Source organism: Bombus impatiens, unplaced genomic scaffold (assembly GCF_000188095.3).
Source record: "Bombus impatiens unplaced genomic scaffold, BIMP_2.2 scf_0233, whole genome shotgun sequence".
Classification (NCBI taxonomy): Eukaryota; Metazoa; Arthropoda; class Insecta; order Hymenoptera; family Apidae; genus Bombus; species Bombus impatiens.
In genome coordinates this window covers 82,702-91,065 of record NT_176652.1, presented here as the reverse complement: position 1 = coordinate 91,065, position 8,364 = coordinate 82,702, and the positions used below count along the sequence as shown (strand labels likewise).

The window sequence follows — 8,364 nt, the reverse complement described above, 5'->3', positions numbered from 1 at the left end:
AACTACCCCGGTTCTTTGTCGCGGCCAAGAGAGAATCGGCTCTGGCTCTTTCCACCCAGACGCTGTTTTGTTTACGCGGGATTTCCTTCGCTTCGACCCTCCCTATCCTTGGATTTACATCCCCGATTACTCGTTCGTCGCCGCTATACAAGCGCACACCGCCGTTGTTGCCTGTCTTTGATCGTTGCGTGGCGTCGGAACGACAGCGATTTCTCCTTTGCCTGATTCCGTGAATCACCATAGTAGGGATATCGTTCGAACGAAAGTCTCGTAAATAGAGAAAAGCGGCATTTCGGGGCACTTTCGGTAATCGAAGGGTAAACGGGCGGAAGAGTAGGATGCGAGCTGTATGGCTACTGCCAGTGTCGCGTAATTAAGAGACTCGTTGCCGATCGATGGAGCGGAGCGCTTGCTTTGATAAACGCGAGTTTCGCCATTCTGTCCGACGATCCTTCGACCCTCGTCGACTCCTACTTTTCCATCTCCTTCTCTCTTGACGCGTAATAGTTGTTCGATGTCGGTCTGAACGCGGAACACCGTCGGCCTTTGTTTCGAATGGCTACCATATTTTATCAGGGCCTGTCTTGTCGCGGGCCTTCGTTACGAATTTTTATCCAAACTTCGCAGTTCGTAGTTCGCAGCTGTTACCGTTGTTTAAATTTGCATGGAGAGAAAAATATTATTTTTTACGGTTACTTAAATTTTTCAATATTCGATCGTATATTTTACGTTTCATCCAGCGGTAAACCACGGATATCGACAGGGAACTGTAGCGCGCCGTTTCGCCTTCTCTGACACGGATTTGTTGCGCTGGATATTTTCTTTTAACTACTCTGGAAAATATCGAGCGTATAGAATAACGTTCGGTAATCAAACGAGTAACCACGTTAGAAAATAAGTGTTTGCCAACAGATCCATAATCAAAAGCTCCGTTAAAATAAAAAGTGGAACTGTATCTCGAAAGGGGCGCGCGAACAACGATACGATCGTGTAACGAGAATTTTCGACGGCTTTTATAGCGATATACGCGATTCATTACGAAATCGATCTATGCAAAGTGTCAAAGGAGGGTAAGTAGAGACTACGTACACGCGAGTAGTAGAAGATCGTTTATAGTCAGACACGGCCGATGCACGATAAAACGGCCGCTGCGTTTCTTCGTAACCCGTAGTGCCTATACCGTTGCGAATGTAATTTGCCACGATCTCGTACAATTGCCTCGTCATCTCCGTGTAACGCGATACTTTAAATAGTTTTTAAAAGAAATTTCTCCTTTATCGTTAGTTTCCAGCACTTGCTTTTAATCCGAGGCTATAAATCTCTTTTTAAGTACAGCTAACGAAGCCACGACCTGGCTTCTCCTTTAACCGCTGACGAGCTGCTGAAAGATAACGCTATTCCGGAACGTAGTCGGTTTTCCCGGAAATATTTCGTTTAGACTCGAGTGGAATTTCCAGTAGGAACATCAGGTCGAATTTCCTGCGTACGTACTTAGCGTATAGGCAGGAGGTGACACGTAAGTGGTGTGCGCCCGAAGGGATTAATATTAAGGACGCATTTCGACGTGCCTTAGCTCTCGGTCCAACCCCATCGACGGCACCGCCCGGCTGTGACCCGATTTTCCTCGATACCAGCGCCTGTGCACCGGCGTCTACATAATTCACGCGTCGAACGAAGCCGCCCTGTCGTTTTCGGCCAATACAATCCGGCTTGACACTTTAATCCACCACGATCCTACGAATGCGCTTCCTACGTATGTATTTGACTTGGTAATTCGCAGTCCTACAACGGCTGGCGCTCGTTCCCCTCTGACCCTGGAACGCGCATTATCTCGACGAAATACGATGCCACTTTCTTAATATCAACCCACCGCGTTGAAAATGAATTCGAACTCGAAGAAGCGTATGCACGAGCCGCGGAAACCTATGCTCCAGGTCCTGCCGCAACTCGATTACAGCCGATGGCCGTTGAGAAAGTTTGGTAAATTTTGCGTCCGTGTTCTCCTATGACGAGCGCCACTCTGGAAATAAACGGCACGTTGCTAAGCAAATTGCTCCGCGGGTATATTCATTTCTGACGCGTGACGCGCGTCCAATTTTTCGAAGATCATTTCGTCGAATAGAACAAATTTAAACGTATCCGACTAAAAATGAAGCAAACAATTTTGTTAATCTGTTTCGTTTCCATGACAAACAGTGGACGTCACTTGTAAAAGGGATTACGCGAAATATTTCATTGTCAGTTCGATTTAATATTTGCGTTTGACACTTTCGCGATAAAAAGCAGATATGAAATGCAGCAGCGCGCGATAAGAAGGAATATTTCGCCGATTACGGTGCTCGAACGAGATTAAAACGCATATCCTAGGGACGAGGCTCGGAAAGCCGTCGCGATGGATAAATATAAAAATGATTTGGTCAAAGCGATTCAGCCCGATTCAGTTACAAAGAATTTACCGAATTCGAACCTCGCGTCGTTACCTCGTTACCTCGAACGTCTATTTACTTACTCGGCAATTTTTCATAACACGTAGCTAAAATATATTTCTTCCGATAAGCTTTTCCATTCGGCTTCTTCCAACAAATTACAGTTCGATTTTTATGAAACTTTGCTTTTCCAGCAAACGAAACTTTGTTTGAGTTGCAGAGGACGTTTGGATATGGGATGACTTTATACGTTTGAACGGAACGCTAATCGATAACATCCAGATCCGATGGATTTCGTTAGCAAGGAAGAGTCTTTGTATTCCGGGCACGCCACTGTCTCGATTCCTGACTTTTTTAACGCTTCTCCGTGGAAATAAACGTTACGGATGTCGATGCGCGGTTAACACGCGTCCCGTTGGTCTCCGGGTAAGTTGGTCCTTTGCAAGCGATATTTTCCAAAACGCCGCAACATTTCGCTAACGGTCCAAGAACTTTGTCTAAATATAGTCGGATCGCGTGCGGGTCTCGTTAGCTCCTACGAAACGAGTTCCTTTCCTATGCGCATATAAAATGATTATCAAGCGCTATTTCACGTACATAAACGTGGCCCGCGAACAACGTGTCTATGGTGTTTTGTCAAAGGGTAACTTGCAGGTAAGCAGTTTTTTTCGTTATTCGTTGAAATACGCGCAACAACGACACTCATTTACCTTCTCATTTACGAATATTCATTTGCCAACCCCTTTTAACTTTCGTTTATTGTTATTTCGAAGTTGCAGCTTCAACATTTAGGGCTAATATTACGCTTGTTCGTAAGCACAAAGTTCCCCGGAACAGCTTTTCACCCCGAATTGCTCAAAGTACTAAAATACATATTCATCTGCATACCCGAGATAACTACTTCGGAAACAAGAACTATAATGGAGATACGTACATACGTAACACACGACGCGTTTTCCCTTTTTCTCGTCCTTCCTTTTTTTATAATTTTAGCAATCGTTGGCCCGACAATTTGTATGCTTATTTGGCCAGTTCCTATCTGCGAGCGTAGCACGAGCTCGAAAAATTATTTTCGCGAATATTCGAAACGTTTTTCATTCAATTTTTCAGCAGCACAATTTTTCCATTTGCCTTGTTAAAAGTTAATTACATTCCGGGGGTCTGCGTTTTGTCCGAGAAAAAGTACACGGTCGACCGTAAGAAAGGAACGACGGATCTTTCTTCCGCTTTTAGAAGCGCGATTACGCGACCGTCAGTGTCGAAAGTACGCGAACCCCAAACTTAGTCGAACCACTTGTCACGGCTTTGGACCAAATATACTTCGTATTCGTTTACGATCGTTTCTATCGAATCATCTAAATATCGTAAAAACGATTCGCTCCTCTAACAACATTTTCACATATTAATTTCCCTTACACGTCGTTGTAATATGTCGATATCCTTCCCGTAATGCAAACTTTTAAACGTCGCTGATACTTAACATTCCACTCCAAGCGCTGCTTCTTTAAGAACTGCTTCAGAGCAAACCCTTTCAGCTATTTTACCTTTCTTCGTGTTTCATACTAGAATGACGGCGGAGAAGAAAGAAGTAGAGTGAGGGAAAGAGAGAGAGAGAGAGAGAGAGAGAGGGAGAGAGAGAGAGAGAGACAGACAGACAGACAGACAGGGTCAGGGAGAACAGAGATTGAACCGAGGCCGGGGTGAAGAGGGTTGAAATATCGTCCGTACCGTTCGCCACGTGGTACGTTTCCTTGTAGCGAGAAATCTTAGCGGGCTCTCGTCCTGCAGATACAAGTTTCCATTAAAATCTTCTTAGGCGCCCTTAATGAAGTTTATCGCGATGAAGTTGTTCGCTCTTTGAAAACGGGATAAATTTATGTTTCGTTCTAGTCTCGATTAAGAGTTTCGAAACGGTGTTCTCTGTAACATATCGTCGGGCATTCTGCCGTGAGTATCGTTAAACGAGTTTCTATATTTCCGTCGGATCGAGTTTTCGTCTCTCGCGGAGTATTCCCTTAAAACGGTATTATTGAAACGTGCATTCGTATCACGAAGGTATGCCTTTGACGTCCGCCAGTCACCAGGATCGCGAGCGTTCCTTTCTTCCGGTAAGAGACTTTTCCCTCTCGTACGGAGAATGTTCGTCGCTGGAAGCGTTTGTCTCGAAATTTCCCTCAGCCATCGAAACTCGAGCGTTTTCAATTGAAACGCGGTAACGTCGTGCATCGGCCACCCTACCGTTTTAATTTCCAATGACGACCACGAACGACGACAGACGTTACGATACGAAAGATCGACGATCCGTTGGCCTACTTTCCCGTCCGATTTCATACTCGCTGTAAATCGCTCGAACGAACCTTGCATTCCCAATGTGTAAATCGAGAGCGTCTACGCGAGTGGCGAGGAATAAAGGAGCATGTGCGACCCGTAATGCACGCCACGCCGAAAGATACGCGAGCCGAGTCGCTCGCCAAGACAAACGTTTTTATTACGAAAAATCAGGAGGCGAGACGAAATCTAGGACCGCGCGCAGCCGCACTCTCGCTTTGCGAAGACGCTGGTCACTATACGGAGCGAGCAAGAACTACGTAGAGAGAAAAGACAGGAACGCGTGCATCGCGTTTTCGCGATAAACGAAACTTTGTTATATCAGCGACATCGATAGTATCGACTTACTAATTAGTCAGATCGTGCAAAGTTTCATTTTTCGCCGTTTCGTTTTGCCTGCAAAATAATTTCAACTGTAACGTTGCAAGTGGTAAATAGAACGAGAGAGACAGAGGTAGATAGCGAAGGCGGGGGTGGGGGTGGGGCAGGGAAGAGAAAGAGAGAGAGAGAGAGAGAGAGAGAGAGAGAGGGGTGCAGGAAGCAGGGATGCGGAATTTCGTTAAACGAACACGATATTGACTTTGTGATAGCCAATTACGTTACCATTATCCATTCGCAGGACTGCGTGCAGTCTGTCATCGATAAAAACAATTAAACGCGATAGAAGGAACGAGCGAAAAGAGAAACAGGAGGCGAGAAAACACACACGCCAAAAAAAAAGGACGAAGAAACGCGTTTCGTTAAATCGATACGACGCTAATCGCGTAACGACAGTGTCAACCGTCTGGCTCGTGTAAAATTTAATTCTTATCGATTTACTTATGCCAATAAGGAAAATTGCGAAAAGGTAAGATAGGTAGCACGTAGGAAAGAGCGAAACGGCGAGCGGACGAAGCGGCTCGAGGAGGGGCGAAAGAGCGAAGGAAGAAGCGCGAGGGTGAGAAAGAGTCGGTGGGAAAGTAGGGGCGAGACTAGCGGTTTCTCTCCGTTGACTGCCCCTCTCTATCTGCCACGGCCTAGTCAGCGTAGGGTAGCTCTCCTGCCAACCAGCCAGCCAATCCCCACCCTTTGCCTCGTCCCGCTGGTAGCGCCTCTCGTGGCAGCTTTCTCAATCGCTCCGCTCGCGCTGCTTAGTCGCTCTTTGTCTGTCGCGTGCGCTCGGTGGTTGGGGTGTTGTCGGAAGGGTGGAGGTGTCGGGCGCCAGTCGCTACGCGGACGTTGAGCTCGGGATCTCCGTTGTCCCTCGCGAGACTTTTTTTTTCCGCCCCCGTAAAGCTTGTGCTCGCGATCGACGGACGTTCGCTTCGTTCGATTCGTACGCGGTAACACGCGTGCGTTTTCCGATCGGTAGCCGTGACATCGTCGAATGTCGGATCCGCGCGATATCGCCCACCGAACAAGCTCGATCTCGATCATTGGCTCCGTGTGGCCGACGAGGATCGCGCTCATGTGACGATTACTTGCTACATGACGATAAAACGAGTGTCGTACGTGAGACCAAGGATCGAATACGTAAGCGTTCTCGGTTGCTGTGATTTGCTTACCAGTCGGGAGGATACTCTACGGTATACTACGTACAGCTTCGGGACTATAACGGATATCGATGGTGATTCGATGCAGCCACGAGGGGACGGAATCGTGACGATTTCGATTGGTAAGTGGTTCGACGTATACGTATATACTGGCATTTCGTCGGATACGAATGCGAATCCGGTTCCGGTTCGGTCCAAGATATATCGGTTATTAACCCTAGCTGTAACAGCCACGTTGCCCCCCTGACCCCTCGTTCTCCGTTTTCAACACCCGATCTGTTCCATTACGACACCCACTATCCTTCGCTGACAATAAGATTCCGATCGAACGGAGCGATCGTGCTCGACGACTACCAGCCGAGCGCGATGCCGGAATCTTATCGCGTCTGGTTTATGGGAATTTAGACGGGAATTGGGAAGTTTAACGTCGCTCCGTACCACAGGTCGTTGTCTATTACGTCATTTGTAATTCTTTCTAGTTTGCTTCCCTCCGACGGTTTTTTTCTTACGATACAGATTGTTTACAGATTTACGATACAGATACAGTGTTTTTCTTGGAATTTCTTGTTTGAACCTCGGGCGAGTGGTAGGGGTGGGGGGAAGGGGAGAATTCTCTTTGATAATCATAGACGACTCGCGAACGACAAGACTTTTCGTCCAACTGGAAAATTTTCCCTCGGATTAGTACGAACCGAGATGCGCGGTTTAATCAAAATTGCGGGCACGCTACATCGGCGCGGTGGATCCTATCGAACGATTAAACGAGAAAAAGAGGAGCTCCGCATGGAATCTTGACGGTCGGTCACCGTGAACGGGTGAAACTCGTCTTCCTATCGACCCTCTCCATTATTACCCTTCTCTACTCGATATGATACCGACTTTAGGACCGCTATTTTTAATTCCGTTCACGCACGCAACTTTCCACCTTCGTCGAGTACGTGCTGCGTGTCGGCCCGTTATTCCTTCTGCCTTCGAGTCGTCGACCGAACTCGGTCTATCGGGAAAAATCGTTCGGGGACCCTGGTTCGAGTCGGTGCTAAGTGAAAAGCCTTCTCGTTGGTTAAAACGAAAAGAAGGATATCGGCGGAGAACGTATTTTCTTCTTTCTTTCTCATCGTTCCTCCATCGATGAACGCCGATAATTGAGAATCGGATAAACCGTCCAACTCTATTTGCGTCCCTTTTAAACGTATCCGTTCGACGTCTACAAAGTTTCGGCGTCTCGAAAGTTAAAAAAAGGGAGGTGGCTACAAAGGGGATAAGAACGAACGAATAAACGAGAACGACAACGACAACGACAACGACAACAAGGGGACTTGTTATTAAAGTCGAAAAGAGTTCTCGATCGTTTTCTGCCCTGACCTCTCACTTTTCGGACACAACGATTCTAAATACGAATTCGTTTTCCGCTTGTTTACCTTTCTTTCCGTGGTTTCCCGACGCTGCGAGTCTCGCGTGACGAAGTAGCTCGTTGCCGATTTCATCCCATATAAACTTTCGCTTAACGTAAACACCGTTGCCCCGTTTATCGGCTCATATATTTTTACGATGCGTTTTACCTGCGTTAAAACGTTTCGTCGATTACGCGCGGAAAAGGATGTATCGCGTGCATCGGTTTTGTAACGCGATACCGCGATATCCGTTACCGGAATATCGCTGGCAAAAATATCGCGACATAACGTTAAGCGTGACATTCGTTAGGAAAGAGTTTGTTGCGATTAAGCAAGATGACGCGAATATAGCACGGTTTTTGTACGGTACGGTTTTAAATAACGGTACAGCGAATCGGAGAACGGACACGTTCTTGATTTTCTGTCTAGAAAGTGCGCATAAATAATTACTAAAAGAACGTTGTGTTGCTTCGCATTCGTTCGAAAATTTATGGAAAGGGCGAAAATAAATATTTGACGTGACCTCGAGTTTCGCCTCTAACGAAACGTATTATTTCATAAATTTAAATTAAGGACTGATTAATTATTCCCGCGAAACGATAAATTTAAACAGCTATGGTAGTCGGGTGAAACAGTATCCACGAAAATACGAGGTACTCGGTTGTCGATGTTATTATGTAATTTACG

At 46.4% G+C, this 8,364-nt stretch overlaps 1 long non-coding RNA gene across 1 annotated transcript in view; it reads right to left on the bottom strand.

Annotated features, from left to right (window-relative positions):
- The window catches only part of LOC112212613, an 18,440-nt gene extending 10,341 nt beyond the window's left edge, over positions 1-8,099 (bottom strand). The window contains exons 1-2 of the long non-coding RNA XR_002946442.2: positions 8,085-8,099; positions 6,713-6,716 (exon numbers count right to left, since the gene is read on the bottom strand). This is a non-coding gene — a long non-coding RNA (uncharacterized LOC112212613). The remainder of the gene's footprint in view (positions 1-6,712; positions 6,717-8,084) is intronic.
- Between the last annotated feature and the right edge of the window lie 265 nt (positions 8,100-8,364).